The sequence below is a fragment of the Megascapheus bottae genome, chromosome X, assembly GCF_031878675.1.
Source record: "Megascapheus bottae isolate mThoBot1 chromosome X, mThoBot2.hap1, whole genome shotgun sequence".
NCBI lineage: Eukaryota > Metazoa > Chordata > Mammalia > Rodentia > Geomyidae > Megascapheus > Megascapheus bottae.
In genome coordinates, this window is record NC_143547.1 from 26356910 (window position 1) to 26378865 (window position 21956).

Sequence of the window (21956 nt, forward strand, 5' to 3'; positions counted from 1 at the left end):
GTACATTACCTTTATAATAACTATTTTTAGAAAACATAAATTACTAATAAACACAACATCATGGATGAATCTCAAAATAATTTTTGAGTAAAAGAAAAGTCAGGAGAGGGGAGGGCACAAAGCGAGGCGGTGGATCCCAGAGCCCAGCTGACTGTGAGGAAGCGAGCGGCTGAATGCTGAGGAGTGTGGGCCCCAGAACTATGTCTATGCAGGAGTCCTTTAACCCGGAAAGTTATAAATTGGACAAGAGCTTCTGGTTAACCAGATTTACTGAACTGAAGGACACTGCCTACAAAGTGCCCCAAGATGTCCTGCAGAAATTGCTGGAGTCCTTACATGAGAACCACTTCCAAGAGCATGAACAGTTTCTGGGAGCTGTTATGCCAAGGGTTGGCATTGGAATGGATACCTGCGCCATTCCTTTGAGGCATGGTGATCTTTCCTAGGTTCAAACGACAGATTACATTTATCCAATTGTAGACAATCCTTACATGATGGGCAGGATAGCATGTGCCAATGTCCTCAGTGACCTCTATGCAATGGGAATCACAGAGTGTGACAATATGTTGATGCTTCTTGGAATCAGTAATAAAATAATGGATGAGGAAAAAGATAGTCATACCCCTAATTATACAGGGTTTTGAAGATGCGGCAGAGGAAGCAAGAACCTCAGTGAAAGCCTGGCACGGTGGCTCACACGTGTAATCCTAGCTACTCAGGAGGCTGAGATCTGAGGATCAAGGTTCAAAGCCAGCCCAGGAACAAAAGGACCCGAGACTCTTACCTCCAATTAACCTATAGAAAACCGAAAGTGGGGCTGAGGCTCAAGAGTAAGGCAGTAGCCTTGAGCTGAAGAGCTCAGGACAACGCCCAGGCCTAGTTCAAGTCCCATGACCCATGAAAAAAAAAAAATGAACCTCAGTGACAGGTGGCCAAACAGTGCTAAACCCCTGAATCATTGTAGGAGGAGACGCCACTACCATGTGCCAGTCCAATGAATTTATCATGCCAGATAACACAGTGCCGGGGAATGTGCTAGTGCTAAGCCCCTGGGGATGCCGATGCAGGTCGCTGTGCCAGTGCACCAGTGGCTGGGTATTCCTGAAAAAAAAAACAGGAATAAAATTAAGCTTGTAGTCGCCCAACAAGATGTAGAATTGGCATACCAGGAAGCAATGATGGACAAGGCCAGGCTCAACATGACAGCTGCAGGACTCAGGCCCACCGTTCAATGCTCGCGCAGCCACAGACATCCCAGGCTTTGGGATTTGAGGCCATGCTTAGAACCTGGCAAAGCAACCGAGGAATGAGATGTCCTTTGTGATTCACAACCTTCCTGTGCTGCCCAAGATAATGGCAGTGAGCAAGGCCTCATGCATGAGACTTGCACAGAGACTTCACGAGGCCTTCTTTACAAGAAAGAATAGGAGATTCACTAGGTCTCCTTGGCACAGGTTGAAACTTTCCTAATAAGGACCAAGAAACACAACAAATCAGAGAAAGTCTGGATAAGTGGGACTGCATTAAACTGCAGAGCTTCTGTATGGCAAAGGACATAGCTAGCAAATTCACTAGAAAGCCTACAGAGTGGGAGAAGATCTTCACCATCCATACAACAGACAAAGGCCTCATATCTAAAATATATCAACAGCTCAAAAAATTGAATCACTCCAAAACTAATCCCCAAAGAAACAACCATCCCATTAAAAGATGGGCCAAAGACTTAAAGAGAGTCTTCTCTAAAGACACATGAAGAAATGCTTGACATCTCTGGCCATAAAAGAAATGTAAATCAAAACAACTCTAAGATTCCACCTCACTCCAGTTACAATGGCCAGGATCAAGAAATGTAATAATAACAGATGCTAGAGGGGATGTGGCCAGGAGGGATCACTACTACACTGTTGGTGGGAGTGCAAGCTCATTCAACCACTATGGAAAGCAGTATGGCAGTTCCTCAAAAGACTAAACATAGAGCTCCCCTATGACCCAGCAATTCCACTACTCGGCATTTACCCAATCATCCAGAATCTAGAGCATACTAAATCCACTAGCACAATGATGTTCATTTCAGCACTATTTACCATATCAAAGATATGGAACCAACCCAGATGTCCCTCAGTTAATGAGTGGATCAACAAGATGTGGTATTTATACACAATGGAATTCTATGCTGCAGTCAGAAGAACGGCATCACCCCATTTGTAAGGAAATGGAAAGACTTAGAAAAAAATCATATTAAGTGAAGTAAGCCAGACTCAAAGGAACATAGGCTCAATAGTTTCCCTCATTTGTCATAATCAGTAGAAACCTTGGGCTCTCCTAGCAGAGATTTACAATAGAACAAAACCTAGATACAATAGAACAAAACCTAGATGGCTATCTCATATTGTTACAGTATTTCACGTTGTTATCTGATACATTGCATATATGCTTATTTGGTTATGTGAAATAGGATAGGGAAGGGGAGAAAACAAGATGAAAGGTCGGGGTGGGGAGGGAAATGGGACCCAAGACATGAGAAATGGTATCAATGTTTGTGAAGTAATGCACCTTCTATCTGGTGAATATAATGCAACCCTTCTATTAATTACAATAAAAAGTGAAAATAGAACATAATTATGATACTTCCAGAACATGGTAATAGTCATAGCATAATCCATAGTCCATAGCATAGACATCTAAAATTAATTCTCAATAAACATTGAGCCCTGGGCTCGATTTCTTGGTACCACATACATAGAAAAAGCTGGAAATCCTACTGTGGCTCAAGTGGCAGAGCTCTAGCCGTGAGAACACTCAAGGATAGTATTCAGACCGAGTTCAAGCCCCAGGACTGACAAAAAATAGCAAGAATTCTATTTGTCTGTGAGGGTCATCCAAAGCTTATATTGAGTTGCACAGAAAGTGACCACACTCTAGGAGCCTGCTGAGTTTTCATCCCAATGTCCTTCTAGCTCAATTCATCTTTCATTCAGATTCTGTCCCCTTATCCAAGTAGCCAGAGCCCCTTCACTGGATGATGCTTAGCTGGAAGTGGATTTGTGGCTCAAGTGGCAGAGTGCCAATCTTGATTGAAAAAACTAAGGAATAGTACCTAGGCCTTGAGCTCAAGTCCCAGTACCAGTGCACGCACACTCACTTACACACGCACACACACACACACATGCACACATAAAGACAACCAAAGATCTGCCAAACTGGTCAGATAGGTATTTACTCATCCAACGAGCAGTTGTTGACAGCCTCCTATGCATCCAAGATTAGATAATGTGAAGTCTTCTGCATCCTAATTCTGTCTCTTTAAATTACATTTGAGTACAAAGAAAATAGGGCAATCTGTGATTATGCATATATTCATTGCAAACTACTGCACAAATATTTGGCTCATAACCATGAGTTAAATGGTATGACATTTCCATGAGAAAATTAATTACTTGAACATGTGTTGTATAAAATATGTCAAATCATTTATTTGGATGTTGTAGGTCACATATTAGTTTGTTTTTTTTTATACCAGAGGAAAGACATGAGAAATAAACATGAAATACACACTCTATATATTGTAAATGTCATGTTATACCCCAGGGATTTTCACAAGTGAACACTTTTTTATGGATGATGTGAATGACATCCAAAAGACCACAAGATCACCAGTCATATATTTCACCATTATAACTATTGACAAATTGTCTATTTAAAAACTATGCTTCTTACAAATAGCTATGTGTACAGAATGAGTAGATTAATCATCTCAGATACCAAACTGCCATCTAAAATAGTCTGGAATTCTAACAGCATGAAATAACCTAAAATAAAGAAGGATGTATGATGTGGCATGGAATAGCTCTGTTCTGACGCTTTTTGTGGTTTCAACAATTTTGAGGGAGAGGAATCTATGTAAAGATCGGTGATTTAGAGATTGTCATAAATGTCACTTGTGGTCAATCTCTAGTAAGGAATGGTGTAAGAGAACTAAATTTAGAAAGAGAAATATGTAAGGTTAAATATACCAATCAAAGAGGACTGGTATTGTTTACTGAGGGCCAAGAAGCATTCAGAAACAGAAGAAACTTCCCCCAGTGAAGGAAGCACAAAGGGTTTACTCTGAATGCTCCTGTTTATTCAACCAGGCATAAAGCAGCATCTTCTCCATATTCATGGAAGTATAGGGCAAAAGCTATACCATGCCATAAATGAACCATGTTAGAGCAGGTTTTTCATTATTTTCTCTTTGGTTTTAGGCCCTAAGGGTTCATCCTATAAAACACCCAAGCTTGTTTAATTAGAATGTCTGTCAAACTTCCCATTTACAAAATGGTATTTGTCCTTCCAGTCACAGAATTTATAAATGGCTTCATTTATTTCTCATTTTCTTCGTTTCAGTACAATCATTCTCTGGGCTAGAATTCTTTACTTAAACATATTTGCACTGAGACTACATTTTCTCTTGGGCACTGAGCTGCATCCCTCTGCTTTGATTCAATCTTCATGTGTGAATTGTGTTACTGAAATTGCATTGGTCAACATGAGCTCACTAAGAGTAATGTGCAGGTTTTGGGTATTGTGTCTCAGGAGACAATAATGAGCTGTTTTGTGTAGTGACTTGGAGTCAGTCCATGATTTGACATTTTAAACTGTTTAGGTGGTTATTACAGTATTATTTGTATTGAGACAGGCTCTCCCAATGAAACAAAAACTGGCTTCAAACTCTTGATCCTCCAGCCTCAGCCTCCTGAGTTCTGGGATTATAGGTATCCACCACCAGGCCAGGCTTAAGAGATTTTTTTTCTAAAAGGATATGTATAGGATGGATGGGAGGAATATGTATAGAAATATTCTCAGATCTTGCTGGAGGGGATGTGGCCAGGAGGGATCACTACTACACTGTTGGTGGGAGTGCAAACTCGTTCAACCACTATGGAAAGCAGTGTGGCAGTTCCCCAAAAGACTAAACATATCAGTGTATGTGAATTAATGCACCTTCTATCTGGCAAATATCATGTAACCCTTTTACTAATTACAATTAAAAAAATAAAATAAAAATTAAATTAAATTAAAAAAAAGGCTAAACATGGAGCTCCCCTATGACCCAGCAATTCCACTACTTGGCATTTACCCAACCATCCAGAAACTAGGGTATACTAAATCTACTACCACAACAATGTTCATTGCAGCATTATTCACCATAGCAAAAATATGGAACCAACCTAGATGTCCCTCAGTTGATGAGTGGATCAACAAGATGTGGTATTTGTACACAATGAAATTCTATGCTGCTGTCAAAAAAAATGACATCACCCCATTTGTTAGGAAATGAAAAGTCTTAGAAAAAATCATATTAAGTGAAGTAAGCCAGACTCAAAGGAACTTAGGCTCAATGGTTTCCCTAATTTGTCAGAATCACAGTAGAAACCTTGGGCTCTACTAGTAGAGATCTGGAATAGAGCAAAACCTTGATATATAAGGCCATACAGTATGAAGCTTATTGAAAAGACTTCCAGGATATTGAAACAAAAGCCATATAATCAGTGATTGTTGTTCTTAATGTACTATGTGATGTCTCATCTCTTTTGCTGTCCCTTGGTTATCTCATATTGTTACAGTATCTCACTTTGTTATCTGATATATTGGATTTATTTGTATTTGGTTATTTGAAATTGGATAGGGAAGGGAGGAAAACCAAGACGGGAGGGGAGGGGAGGGTAATGGGGACCAAGACATGTGAAAGGGTATCAATATATGTGAATTAATGCACCTTCTATCTGGCAAATATCATGTAACCCTTTTATTAATTACAATAAAATATATATATATAAAAAGAAATATTCTCTGATCAAGCCATACTGAATCTGACACACAGTGAATGATATATACATATGTACATATAACATTATATATGTTGTATATCGTAAGGTATATATTAGATGTATTATATAATGTATTATGTATTATATATTAGCTATACAAGTTCTAAATTATGTTTTATATATACTAACTATATGAATGGTAGTATAGCTTATTGTCTACGCATGAAAAATTAGAGTAAGAAGCCTTTTTTTGATTATTTAGTTTTTAAATGAACATCTAACCATTACAAGTGGTAAATTTCAGCATTATGGTCTAAAAGTTTGTGTCTTCCATCCCCATAAGACATTAATATTGCAGTCCTAATCTCTAAGGTCAATATTTGGAGATGTGAGCCATGGATTGCTGATTAGGTCATGGAAGTGGAGCCCTCCTGAAGGGGAGTAGTACCTTCATAAAAGAGGTCCAAGGGGCTTGAGTGTAGCTCATTGGTAGACCACTTGCCTAACATATGAAAAATAAAATGTTATAATCTGTTCATAATTAATATAAACTTTCCTTACCCTAAAAATATGTTGGATTCATGGGCAAGTTGAAATGTATTTTTAGTGTGCAGGTGGGTTTCATTTTTATGCAAGTGTATGAGTGTTCTGTGATTGATGGGTTGTTTTCAGTTTTTTTGTTTAGTTTTGGCATTTTATTACTATATTTTGTGGCAGGTTCTGGATTATCTTCATGTACTATCTATAGTCTAGCTTATGAGAAGAATAACTCGGGGAAGTATAAAGTTTATCTAGTATTGAACAAAAACAATGTAGTCTCAAAAATTCAATTACATTATTAGAACTTAAAGTATGCAACTATATAATGTTCTGTCGGGTGTAAATTATGCCTGTTTTGCCTTAAATTTTTGAATAATTCGCTTCTCACTTCAAAAAGGTAGTTGGGATCATGAAACTGATTCTTCAATCACTTTTCACTGTTTCAATGTGTATATCCAGAAAAAAAACAAACAACCAAACAAATAGGGTTTTAAGCACACTCTTTGTGTTTATTTTTTTTTTTGGTTGGTCTTAGGGCTTTGAACTCTCTCCTCTCCTTCAACTTAGAGCTCTCAAAATTGAGCAATAAATTTCTCTCCCAAATCTAAAAAAGTTTATCTACTTTTCTTTGCTAATGAATGTTGGTTTTATTTTTTAAGTCAACCAAAACAAACAACTCACTGAAAGACCATGAAGAGCACAGGCATACTCTGGGTGATTTTATATTGTCCATCAAACAGCCATTTTCAGGTTGCACCTAGCCTGAAGTTACTCTATTTTATAAAACAATAGTTTTTTTTTAAATAATAGTTTGGGCCTAAGTTTTGAGCATGAATGCCAAGACAAAATGACTCTACAACTTGTTTATAAAAGTAAACATTATCTGCCAGCACACCATGAGGTAGAAACTGATTATTTGTTTGTACCAATAAGTAATTATACCTGCATATATACATATAGTTGTATCAGAAGATATGAGCTTAGTACTCACAGCAATCATCATCCTTGGACTATAAAACAAGGAACACCCCACGACTCAGATGTGACATTCCAGGGCTCGAACTCAGGGCCTGGGCATTGTCCTTGAGCTTTTTCTACTCAAGGCTAGCAATCTTTTCCACTTGAGCTACAGTTCCACTTCTGGCTTTCTTTGGTGCTTAATTAGCAATATTTACAAAAACATGTAGTTGTAGAAGGGAGTGGGCCTAAATGATATATGAGGATTGCAATTAATCTCTGTTCCTGGCAAGGTAAGACAGGAAGAACATTATTTTCAAACACAGTTGAATTTATGGATGCTCTCCTGAGCTTTTATAAACTGCTATGTATTCATAAATAATTTATTAATTTGTAATTCATAGACTATCCACATGTGATTTTGATCATTTTCTATTATGACATTCATTACAATGAAACAGGTTTTAAATCTAGAATCTAGTACATTTTTATTTAAAAGTACTCTTCATACAGTATTTTGGTGTTTTTCCTTAATCTTTTTAATAGCTCTCTTCAAACTGATTGGGTTTTGTTTTTATAGATTCAAAGTTTGCAGAATGTTATTATTCAGCTAAGTGATAGTATTGCCTACCTGTTCAAAAAGAGAAATGCCAGATGCACCATAATACAATCTTGGGTATAAATTTTAAAAATGCAATCAAAGGGAAGAAAGCGATAGTCCCCTGAAAGGCCCCAGTGGTAACATAACAGCTGAAAGTGGCAGCAATTTTGGCTGGAGTTAATCATTCTTTAGAACTCTCATTGCATACGGGAGAGTGTTTTGTGCATATATCTGCTCAACAATGATCCTGGGTGAGATAAAGGGTCTCAGAGACTTTCCTGTCTGGGCTTATGGCCTTTGCTACCTGGTCTGCCTTCAATATGCCATCATCAGATCTCATCCTATTGAATAGCTAAGATTACAGGCATGAGCCATCAGCACCAAAGCAATCTCATAATGTAATTACTCTAACTCAATAGGATTCTTTCCTGTAGGAGAGCATGGGAATGGGGAATGTAGATAATTTGGGAGAGTTTTAAATGGTTACTAATGGAATGACTCATCCTAGGGACAGAAACTAGCTTCTTAAAAGGATTCTCATTGGGATTTGAATTTGCTCAAGGAAAAAACATTATGTCACATAAAGTTCATTTTTCATTCTTCTTTTTTTTGCATTCTTCCATCTTCTTTGCTACCCTAGATAAATTGCAAGGCAGGCCTGGCATTCGTGGCTCATGCCTGTAATCCTAATGATTCAGGAGACAAATGCTGAAGTTATCAGTCACTGAATTCAAATCCTGGCACTGGTATACACACACACACACACACACACACACACACATATACAGACACACACACTTTCAGGGAAAAAATAGAAGGAAATTATCTTCTCATTGGAGAGTCTTCACTTAATGCAAATAGGGAAATTACCAGGATAGCTACCTTGGACTTGGAGAGAAGAAGGAAGACAAGGCTAAGAGGAACCTTCAATCCGAAGTAAGTTCTGAGGTCTTTTAGCAAGACCAAGCTCCATTTATTGGGCATGTAATTGTCTGAGCCCCAAGGGCAACAAAAAGTGGTTTCCTAAGAAGAAAAGAAAGAAAAATAGAGAGAAGAAAAGAAAGAGAGGGAGACAGAAAGGAAGAAAGAGAGAGACAGATAAGAGAGAGAGAGAGAGAGAGAGAGAGAGAGAGAGAGAGAGAGAGAGAGAGAGAGGGGAGGGGCAAGGAGGGAGGGAGGAAGAAAAAAAGGAAGAAGGAAGGAAGGAAGAAAGAAAGGAAGGAAGAAAGGAAAAGGAAAGAAACAAAGAAAAGAAGAAGGAAAGAAGAAAGGAAGGAAGAAGAGAAAGAGAAAAATAAAGAAGGAAAAAGAGCAAGATAAACTCAAAAAGGATGGAAGGACGATACAATAAAAATGAAAGTATAAATCAATAAAAATTGAAAACAGAAAAAATAAAGAAAAATCAATGAGCAAGGAGCTGGCTCTTTATAAAAAGTAACAAAGCTCACAAGTCTCTCTAGCAAGACTGACAAAGAATGAGTAGGAGAAAACACAGCTTACTAACACCAGAAATTGAACAGGATCTGGCTGTGGACTAGATATATTAAAAGGATCACAAGAGACCATTATGAAAAACTCTACACACATAAATTTGATAAGTTAGATGAAATGGACCAATTCTTTATATAATAAAATTATAGCAACTTACTCAATACAAAATAGCTAATTTGAGTAACCCTCTGTTGCAGAAATTGAATTTGTATCTTTAAAAGTCCCAAGAAAGCAAAGGCCCCATGAAGTCTATCAAACATGAATTTCAGGTGGATTTTGTCAGACATCTAAAAAAGAAGAGCAGAGCTACAAAATCTTTTCCAAAATATAGACTGAGGGGAGAGAACCTTTGCCAACTGATATTATTAAGCTGATATTACCAGTGAAGAAGCCAACATTAAAAAACCAAAACAAGTTAAAAATTGAATACTAACAAACTTCATAGGTTTTTTGCCAGTCCTGGGGCTTAAACTCAGGGCCTGAGCACTATCCTTGGGCTATCTCAAGGCTAGAATGCTACAACCTGAGGCACAGCACCATTTCTGACTTTTTGTATGTATGTGGTACCGAGGAATCAAACCTGGGTCTTCATGCATGATAGGTAAGCACTCTAACACTAGGCCAAACTCCTGCCCCCCTTCATAGTTTATAAACACAAAAGTACCTAACAAAATAATGACCAACAGAATTACACGTATAAAATATGATGAGTGGGGCCAGGAGTGTGACCTTGTCTACCATGCACAAAGCCCTGGGTTCAATTCCTGGGTACTCACATGCACAGAAAAAGCTGGAAGTGGTGCTGTGGCTCAAGTGGTAGAACACTAGCCTTGAGATAGCCCAAGGATAGTGTTCAGGCCCTGAGTTTAAGCCCCAGGACTGGCAAAAAAAAATCATGAGTACCTAACCATAATAAACAAAGCAGATTTTTCCAGAGGTGCATGTTTGGATACATATTTAAAAATTATAATCCACACAAACCATCACATTAACAGGCTAGAGAAGAAAACACTCAAAGAGGATGTTGTTAAAAATAGTGTAGTAGGGGCTGGGAGTTTGGCCTAGTAGTAGAGTGCTTGCCTAGCATGCACAAAGACCTGGGTTCGATTCCTCAGTACCACATACATAGAAAAAAAGCCAGAAGTGGTGCTGAGGCTCAAGTGGTAGAGCTCAAGCCTTGAGAAAGTCCGACAGTGCCCAGACTCTGAGCTCAAGCCCAGGACTGGCAAAAAAATAATGTAGTAGGCAGACGACAAATGCTGACGGGGTTGTGGAGAAAGAGGAACTCTACTGCACTGCTGGTGGGAGTGTAAACTAGTTCAGCCACTCTGGAAAGCACTGTGGAGGTTTCTTAAAGAACTGAAAATTGACCTTCCCTATGATCCCGCCATACCACTTCTGGGCATCTATCCTGAACAGCATGACCCAGGATATGATAAGGACACCTGCTCAGCTATGTTCATCTCTGCACTATTCACAATAGCCAAGCGATGGAAACAACCCAGATACCCTACTGCAGATGAATGGGTACCAAAAATGTGGTACATGTATACATAGACACCAGACAAGATAAAATAATGATATTTGCTGGGAAGTGGACGAAACCAGAGTGAATCATATTGAGTGAGATGAATCAAGACGTGTGGTCTCCTTAATATGTGGATATTAGATCCAAACAGTACAAGAGTGATGACTCAATATTTGGGTACCCAAAGTTATGGACATGGTCTTGGAGATATAAACATAACTACATAGACATGAAAAAAGTATGATAAGCTATATACTCTATAGATATAATGTTTTATTATATAGATTAATATGTATCTATGACATATAAACCTTCAGATTAATTTTAATTGTGTTCTAAAATCTATGTGCCAGTGATTGTATATAGAAATTTCCTTATGGAATACTTGTTTGTTAAACATGACATTTGAAATATGATATAAAAATCAATGTTAATAAAATAAAAAGACACACTACTGAAAAAATAGTGCAGGAGGAACTTCTATAATCCTTCTCTATCAAAGTAATAAAAAGAAAAACTCAATAAATTGGAAAAAATCAATTTCTTCAAACAAATTAAAGGCTTACACTGAACTTCCCAGTATTTAATCACACACACACACAAACAACAACCCAACAATGAGCAGCAGTGGCTCATACCCATAATCCTAGCTACTTGATAGGTTAAGTCCTGGAGAATCACAGTTCACAGCCAGTCTAGATAGTAAAGTTTTCTAGACTCCATCTCAATTAGCTAGCAAAGAGAAGGGCTGGAGATGTGTTTCAAGTAGTATCATGTAAGCCATGAGCAAAAAATCCAAGCAAGTATGAGGCCTTGAGTTCAAGCCCATATGTGCCATATATGTATGAGAGAGAGAGACAGAAACAGAGACAGATACAAAGAGACAGACAGAGTCAGAGGCACAGAGAGAGGCAGATACAGAGACACAGACAGACAGAGAATTGTTGATTGATTGCCAACTTCAAATATATTGAGCCTCAGAGTCATAGTCAGAATTGCCAGAGGAAGGGCTACTGGTTTCCACAGAGGGAAAAAAGGCTTTCTTTACCCTCTACTTCCCCAGGCAAAATAATATTCTATCCTAAAGTCTTGCCTTCATCCTCCTGGATCCCAGAGGCCTTATTACCACACACTTAACATCTAGCAGCATTAGCAAACTGTTTATGATCTTTGCTGAAGGGTTGCTATAACATTGATTTTGTTTTGAATTAAAATTAGTTCTTTTCTTCTGCTGGAAGAAAAAATTAAATAGAGCAGAATGCTGAGTGCATCTGCTAGATTGCAGTATTTATGGTAGTAGTAGTCTTTTATTAATGTTATTTGTTCTAATTGAAGCAATAATGATAAAGAAGTGGTTCATTATGTTTTAACTAATGCACTTTAAATAAAGAACCAAGAGTACAAGGGCATTATTTAAAATACAGTGTATACTTTTCTCATTTTTAAACAGTATAAATTTATTGGGGAAAAGGTCATTTGAAAGAAAAGGAAAAGGGAAGGAAAGGGAAAAGGAAAATAATCTGAATTTTAATAAGAATAGTGAGCTTTGTGGAATTTCTAACATACTGCATTCCCATCTGTCTTTCTTTAGTTTAGTGAGATAATATTGTGCCTTCCTAGTACTGGAAGAAAAAAATTAAAATCTTCCCTATTTTCAGAGGACATGGTGGTCTCTATAAAAAATTCCAAGAAATCTACATAAAATCTCCTGGAACTAATGAGTAAGTAATATAGGAAATAAAAGCTGTTAACAATCCCAGCGTTCTTCAGTAGCTAAAAAACAGCTTCCTATTGCAGCTGGTACGACATATACTCAGGTACTCACCACCATGCCCAGTTTGTTTCTACTGATAGTGTCCCACAAATTTTCGGTTGAGGCCACCCTGGGTCCATAGTTTTCCCATCCTTACTCTTCCATACAATTGGGATTACTGATGTGAACCACTGTACTCTGACATTGTTTGAAGGGATCGCGTGTGTATGTCCAGGCTGGTCTCAAAATGTGATCCTCACAATCTCAGCCTCACCAGGAGCTATGATTTTTAGGGTATAAGTCACCTACATCTGATCAGGAGAAGCAATATTCTGAGTGGAGAAAGAAGAACATTAGGAATCAAGAAAAGTGACAAGAGCTGAGATGTAGCTCAGTGGCAAAACACGTGCCTAGCAAGTGCAACATCTTGGGTTCGATCCCCAGTACCAAAAAAGAAAAGACAAAAAAAAAGAAAGTGACAAAAAAAGTTAGGAATTCTACATATCCAACAGACAAGATAAAATACTGGCATTTTCTGGGAACTGGATGAAACTAGAGCGAATCATGTTTAGTGAGATAAATTAAGACCAAAGGAATGAAAGGTGCATGGTTTCCTTGATATGAGGATATGAGATCTAAACAGTATAAAAGCGATGACTCAATATCCGGGTACCCAAAGATATCGATGTGGTCTTGGAGATAAAAACATAACTACATAGACATAAAAATCTATTATAGGATATATACTCTATAGGCATAATGTAATATTATATAGATTGATAGGTGTCTATGACATACAAACCCTCAGCTTAATTTTAATTATGTTCCAAAAACCTAAGTGCCAGTAATTATATATAGAAATTCCCTTCTTGAATACTTGTTTGTTAAACATGACATTTGAAATATGATGTAAAAATCATATTTTTAAAAAATCTTAAAAAAATAAAGTTTTTTTAAAAAGAAAAAGCATAGAGAAATGGAAAGGCAATGCAGAGAGGGATGGAGGAAGGGCAGGAGGCAGGGAGGGAGAGGGAGAGAGTTGGGACTTTCAGCCTCACAACAAAACCTTCAGGAGAAAGGTTAAATCAATCACCAAAGGTCAGTGATATAATCAATCCTGACTCTGTAATGAAGCCTCCATAAAATGCACAAAGGTATTGGGTACAGAGCTCCTGGGTGGCTTCCAGGAAGGAGAAGAAAACAAACACATGGCTGCAGGCTACTACACTGGCTCACAGGACTCCTCTCGCAATGCACTGTTGCCTTCCTATCCAAGTTTGATATAAGCCATTAAGAAAACTATTAGACAAATAAGGAAGAGCAAGCCAGCAGAATAAGCACAAAGCCTTAATTTCAAACCCTAGGATTTGTCCAAAACAAGTCTTGAACTGAGGATACAGCTCAGTGGAATGGTAGAATGGGTGCTGAACATAAACAAGTTTCTATGTTTTATCTCCAGTACACACAAATAAAAAAGAAAAGAGAGACTGAAAGAGAAAAAAAACATTTTTAATATACTAAGGAACTATGCTAATTTGATTATATCTTGTTCCAGTGCTAAGCCAGATAACTCAACTATGGTCATAAAAATTAGGTTGAACAAACTTTAGGATCTATTACAGACCTATAGTGACCAAAACAGCTTGGTACTGGCACAAGAACAGGCTTGAAGACCAATGGAATAGAACTGAGGACCCAGATAATAAACCACAGACCTAGGGCCACCTAATCTTTGATCAGGGAGCCAAAAAAATAGAATGGAAGAAACACAGCCTCTTCAACAAGTGGTGCTGGCAGAACTGGTTAAGCACCTGCAGAAAACTAAAGCTGGATCCTTCTTTGTCACCCTGCACCAGGATTAACTCCAAATGGATCAAAGACCTCAAAATAAAAGCCGATACACTGAAAAGTTTACAAGAAAGAATAGGAGATACACTAGGTCTCCTTCACACAGGTTGAAACTTTCCTAATAAGGACCAAGAAACACAACAAATCAGAGAAAGTCTGGATAAGTGGGACTGCATTAAACTGCAGAGCTTCTGTATGGCAAAGGACATAGCTAGCAAATTCACTAGAAAGCCTACAGAGTGGGAGGAGATCTTCACTAACCATATAACGGACAAAGGCCTCATATCTAAAATATATCAACAGCTCAAAAAATTGAATCACTCCAAAACTAATCTTCAAAGAAACAACCATCCCATTAAAAGAAAGGCCAAAGACTTAAAGAGAGTCTTCTCCAAAAAGGAAATAAGAATGGAACATGAAGAAATGTTCGACATCTCTGGCCATGAAAGAAATGCAAATCAAAACAACTCTAAGATTCCACCTCACTCCAGTTAGAATGGCCAGGATCAAGAAATGTAATAATAACAAATGCTAGAGGGGATGTGGCCAGGAGGGATCACTACTACACTGTTGGTGGGAGTACAAACTTGTTCAACCACTATGGAAAGCAGTATGGCAGTGCCTCAAAAGACTAAACATAGAACTCCCCTGTGACCCAGCAATTCTACTACTCGGCCAGAAACAAGAACATACTAAATCCACTAGCACAACGATGTTCATTACAGTACTATTTACCATAGAAAAGATATGGAACTAACCCAGATGCCCCTCAGTTGACTAGTGGATCAACAAGATGTGGTATTTATACACAATGGAATTCTCTGCTGCTGTCAGAAAGAACGACATCGCCCCCATTTGTAAGGAAATGAAAAGACTTAGAAAAAATCATATTAAGTGAAGTAAGCCAGACTCCAAGGAACATAGGCTCAATGGTTTTCCTCATTTGTCATAATCAGTAGAAACCTTGGGCTCTCCTAGCAGAGATTTACAATAAATAGGACAAAACCTAGATATATAAGGCTATATAAAACGATGCTAAATGAAAGGACCTCCAGGATATAGAAACAAAAGCCATATAATGAGTGATTGTTGTCCTTAATGTACTATGTTAACTCTCATCTCTTTTGCTGTCCTTCGGTTATCTCATATTGTTACAGCATTTCACCTTGTTTTCTGATATATTGGATATATGCTTATTTGGTTATTTGAAATGGGATAGGGAAGGGGGGAAAACAAGATGAGGGGTGGAGGTGGAGAGAAGGAAATGGGGACCAAGACATGAAAAAGGGAATCAATATTTGTGAATTAATGCACCTTCTATCTGGTGAATATAATGTAACCCTTCTAATAATTACAAAAAAATATATGAAAAAAAGAAAGAAAGGCGTTGGAGTTCCAATAGCACTGCCAAGGACATGCCCCAATGAACTAACTTCCTTTCAATAGGCCCCACCTCCTATAGGCTCTTCTACTTCCCAATAGTGCCATCTATCAGCTGGGGATCAAACTTCCAGCAAATGAGTTTGGGAGTGTATTTAAGTTACAAATCATAACATATATCAATTAAAACTTTTTAAATTAGAAATTGGGATTTAGCTCTATGGTAGGACACCTGCCTAGCACAGGTTATGCCCTTAGGTTTGACCTTCAATGTAGGTTTTCAATTATATTCAAACAATAGTTAAAAAGAAAGTTTAGTTACTGGAATAGCCCATTTGTTAGCTATTATCCAAGTCTAAATGCCTTGATTATAACTTTGCAGTTTGGTTTCCTGTAAGGCACTCACAGAGAGAAATAAAGCCTACCCACGGGCTCTCAGGAATCTCTTCAGCTATAGTTACTATGGAGAATCCCAAATGAACCACTGTGGACTTTCTTATGTGTGTGATAAATTTATAAATTGTGAAATGCAACATGAAAAGTATTGATTCCAACAACCAACTAGATGATTTTTTTGTCTCAAACTGATATTCAGCATTAAAGTGAGCTTTTTTGGCTAAGTTCACTGTAAAGACAGAGATAAGTAAAATATTTTCTAACTCTTACAATGCCCAGAGGCAAATGAGACAAACCAGTAAGTGACTGCTAGAATCAATGAAGACACAAGCGATAATAAAAGGAAGAAGCAAGGGAAATGTGGGAATCTGACACTGCCTATGTACCCAGGCATTTTGTGTTTATCTCATTTTATTGTTATTTTAGTGATAAAATTGTTATTATAAAGGTGATATACAGAGGGGTAACAGTTACATAACTCATGTAATGAGCACATTTCTTTTTGGACAATATCACCCTTCCCTCATTCTCATTTTTAATGTTTACAACAATCCAATAAACTATTTCTTAAAAATCCTGGCCACAGGGCCAGGAGTTTGGCCTAGTGGTAGAGTGCTTGCCTAGCATACATGAAGATCCAGGTTCGATTCCTCGGTACCACATACATAGAAAAAAGCCGGAAGTGGTGCTGAGGCTCAAGTGGTAGAGCTCTAGCCCTGAGAAAGTCCAAGGACAGTGCTCAGGACCTGAGCTCAAGCCCAGGACTGGCAAAAAAAAAATCCTGGGCACAGGATGGCCTGGTACTCTGTGCGTAATCCACAATGACTCTGAATTTACAATCCTCTTGACTCAGACTCCCGAGTTGCGGGATAACACATGAGTACCATCAGGACTGACTTCAAGATTACACACTGATAGACACACATGGCTTTTCATAAATGCATAAAAACAGGGCTGGACATGGTGGCTAGGCAAAGAAAAACGTGCCAGTGTAACTTTAGGAAGAAAATAAGACTAGATAAGAATTGAAGTCATGTTTGCTTTTAAATATTTGAGCAAACTTTACAGGAAGGTATTTGTACTTTATGCATATATTATTCGTATTTTTGTATATTGTACACACACACACACACACACACACACACACACACACACACACACACACACTGTACCAGTACTGGAGCTTCTCTTCAGGCCTCAAGATTTTAGTCAATTGTTTTGCTCCTGGCTGACACCCTCCCAGTTTTAGTTTAGCATTTTACTGGTTAGATGAGGATAGAGTCTCACTTCAAACCACCATTCTCAGATCTCAACCTCTTTAGTAGTTAGTATCACAGGCATCAGCCACTGGTACCTATGTTTTACTTGTTTTTTGTTTGTTTTTCTCACAGCAGATAGTCTACCAGTTGAGCCATATTTCTAGACTGGCATTTTGCTGGCTAATTGGGGATAAAGTCTTAAATCACAATCCTCACATCTCAGCCTCTTGAAAAGCTTTTGACAAAGGTTACAGATGTGAGCCACCAGCCTCTGGTTAGCATATATTTCATATATTTTTAAATGTAGAAAAGATGAAGAAAAAATAAAATGATACAGTGTCCATCCTGCAGTTTCTCACACAATCTGGACTGGAAAAATGTCAAATGAACAATTTGGAGGAAGGGAGTTAATGTCACAGTTAGAATGACAAATTAATAACAAAATGTGCCCTATTATAATTGTTTCGATATGGCTCTGACATTTCAAACATATTACAACCTTTATGGTAAGTGCCTTTATCTGGCTTAGGAAATGATTACAAATTGACTGACAGTATCTTGCGCTTCACTTGTGTGAAGAGGAACATTTATTTAACCCATGCCTTGTGCATAGAAGATACTTATTGCTTATTGTACTTAATAAGCAAACGTTCTAGCAAGTCCATTAATAACTTGTTATTTCTGGTCCACGTTAGAATGTCAAATCTCCTTAAAGAACAATAATGTCCTCAAAATTGCATTTTTTAGGCCAGGCAGCAGTGGCTCACATCTATAATCAGCTACTCAAGAAGCTGAGATCACAGGACAATAATTTAAAATCCATGAGACAAATCCATGAGAATATACTTTCTAATTAACCACCAATAAATCCAAAGGTGAAGCTGTGGCTCCAATGGTAGAGTACCAGCCTTGAGCTAAAAAGCTTAGGAACAGTGCCCAGATCCCGAGTAGAAACTCCAGTACCAACACATACCAAAATAATGTATCCTGGGACGAGAGTTTGCCCGAGTGGTAGAGTGCTTGCCTAGCATGCACGAAGACCCAGGTTCGATTCCTTGGCACCACATACATGGGAAAAAGCCAGAAATGGTGCTGTGGCTCAAGTGGCAGAATGCTAGCCTTGAGGAAAAAGCCCAAGGACAGTTCTCAGGCCCTGAGTTCAAGCCCTAAGACTGGTGCAAAATAATAATAATAATAATAATAATAATAATAATAATAATGTATCCTTTGTTTTAAGGATGCTCCCACAAGCCATCTTGAAAAATAAGTTGGACTTTCTAACCCATTTATTCTAGAACCTAATGCTCCAGCAGGGTAGTTACAGATGTAAACTTTCAAATTGACTAAATGGTTTTATTCAAGTAATCTCTTAGAACATCCTACCAGGACTATGATGACCACTTATAGCTAACAGCTCATCAACCACAAAAAGGATCATGAAGAGGTCTGGGGATGTAACGTAGTGAGAGAGCTCTTGCCAAGCCATGTGCGCATGCACATGTGTGGAACCCTGGTTCCCATACTCAGCATGAAAGTGGAGAGGAGCTACATGAAAGAGTAATAGAGGGAATGAACATGATAAAAGTTAAGGACATTGGGGGCCGGGAGTCTGGCCTAGTGGTTAAAGTGCTTGCCTAGCATGCATGAAGACCTGGGTTCGATTCCTCGGTACCACATACATAGAAAAAAGCCAGAAGTGGTGCTGAGGCTCAAGTGGTAGAGCTCTAGCCTTGAGAAAGTCCAAGGACAGTGCTCAGGCCCTGAGCTCAAGCCCAGGACTGGCAAAAAAAAAAAGTTAAGTACATTGATGCATAACATATGCATAATATACAATTTACAAATTAGATGCTCTTACATATATATGCAGTTTTTCGCAATAAAACTCCTTTGTTCAATTAATATATACAAAAATGCACCTTAAAAATGTAGCGACTAGCCCGATGTCTGGTGGCTCACACCTCTAATCTTAGCTACTCAGGAGGCTGAGATCTGAGGATCGCGTTTCAAAGCCACCCTGGCACTAAAGTCCAAGAGACTCTTACTCCAATTAATCACCAGAAAACCGGAAGTGGCGCTGTGACTCAAGGGGTAGGGCAGAAGCTTTGAGCTGACAAGCTCAGGGACAGCGCCCAGGTCCAGAGTTCAAGTCCTACAACCGACCAAAGAAAATGAATACACACACACACACTCACACACACATATATAGTGACTGAGAGGCTGGGAAAACAGGAGCGTCAACCAACCCTCAACCCTTCACAGATCACCAACACATTGCATTTGAATGCCTGGATGAGGAAAAGGCACTGTAAAGAATAAATATTAATTTTATTCTTCCCTCAGGAATAGCAAGTAGTTTATTTTAGTGTGTTTATTTCTGGCGCTGAGCATGCAGCACAGGACCTACTGCATGCTAAACAAATGCTGTACCACTTTAGCGGTGCCCTCCCACCCCTAAATTTTTGTGCTTTAAGAAATCTATAAAGTGTTTTATTTTTCATACTTGAGTTTGAAGTCAGAGCCCCTAGCTTTCTTGCCTGGTGCTCTATCACCTCTAGCACTTCTTCTGCTCTAGTTATCTTTCTAACAGGGTCTTGTGCTTTTTCTGGGGTTGCCTTTTTTTGCCAGCCATGGGGCTTGAACTCTTGGCTTGGACATTGTCCTTGAGCTCTTCAGCTCAAGGCTACCACCCTATCCCTGGAGCCATAGCACCACTTCTAGGTTTCTAGTGGTTAATTGGAGATAAGAGTGTCCGGGGATATTAGTGCCTGGGCTGGCTTTGAACCTTGATCCTCAGATCCCAGCCTTCTGAGTAGCTAGGATTACAGGCATGAGCCACCACGTCCAGCTGGGGTTGTCCTTTGACTGTGATCCTCTTATTTATCCTTCTCCCTTGCTAAAATTAAAGGCATGCACTACCACCTTCCAATTATTTGTTGAAATGGAGTCTTGCTAATTCTGTGCCTCCGTTGTGCCCAAATTGAGAACTATGAGTCAAGTACCTGGGATTCCAGGCTTGAGCCATAGCACTCTGCACTAAGATAGTTCTTTACTTGCTATAATCTATGTTTGGTGTGTAATTTTCAAATATTGGGGTAAATTTTCAAATTCAAATTCATTAATTATTCAAGATTGGGCTCACTAGTAGGAGTGGATCATACTAGTCACATTGATAGAAGGCTCAGTTACAAACCAGATCACAATATTACTCATTTACATTCACCTGACCAAATGCTTCCCACAGTACTTCTAGACATGCTCCCTTCTTTGTGAAGACAGGCTGAATTAAGTGCAAATGATGGGCAGACAAGCACTGTACTTGAGAAGAAGGAATTATATAATCTAAACAAAAGTTGCTGAATTGTGGTAAGCTCACAGCTAATGAAAATAACTTCCTGGTTGATTTTAAACCTGGATGGGTACACCAGAGCAAGCTCTTCCTTGATGACACTGAGTGGAAACTGGTAAAAGATGCTGTCATAAATGAATCAGTGAAGCCAGGCACCTGTTGCTCGCAACTGCAATCCTAGCTTCTCAGGGGGAGGCTGAAATCTGAGGATTGAAGTTCAAAACCAGCCTGGACAGGGAAGTCTGTGAGACTCTTTAATTAATCACACACACAAAAACATACACAAGTTGAGCTATGGTTCAAGTGGTGAGTACTAGCCTTGAGCAAAAGGAGCTCAAATACAATGCCTAGTCCCAGAGTTCAAGTCCCAGAACCCAAAACAAAATTAAACAAACAAACAAACAAAGCTGCCTCACTGAGAGTTTACTCTTAGCCAGGCATGGCTGGCTCAAGCCTAATCCAGCTACTCAGGAGGCGGAGATCTGCAGATTATGGTTAAAAGCCCGCCTGGGCAGGAAAGTCCATGAGACTCTTATCTCCCATTACCAGCAAAAAGCCAGAAGTGGAGCTGTGGCTCAAGTGGGCAAAAAAGCTAAGGAACAGTGCCCAGGCCCTGAATTTAAGCCTCAGTACAAGCAAGAAAATGAAAAAAATTAAGAGTTTACCCACTATTAAGATATTGGCCTATGGATATAAGGGATGTCACTGAGTAGTAATTGATCGTCAATCAACAGTGTTAGAAAACATAAACTAAATAAGGGGGTGTGGAGAGGGAGCTAGAACTTACTTGTTCATCTCTGAATCAAATATGGTAGCCAAAGAGATAAAATGCCCTGAATGTCCAATCTTGGTTTTCTTAACCACCACTAGAATGACTTCTATCATCAACAAATCAAAGAAACTAAGAGAGGACACATCTAAAACCCCAATAGTTGAGAAGCTGAATCAAGAAGATTTCAAGACTAGCCTGAGCTACATAATAAATTCTAGGGCAGCTTGAACTAAACAGCAACATCTTAGCTCAGGAAAAAAAGAAGTTCCTCCAAC

At 38.6% G+C, this 21956-nt stretch overlaps 1 pseudogene; it reads left to right on the forward strand.

Moving 5' to 3' along the window:
* Positions 1-200: 200 nt before the first annotated feature.
* Positions 201-21956, forward strand: part of LOC150040626 (selenide, water dikinase 1-like) — a 38631-nt pseudogene continuing 16875 nt past the window's right edge.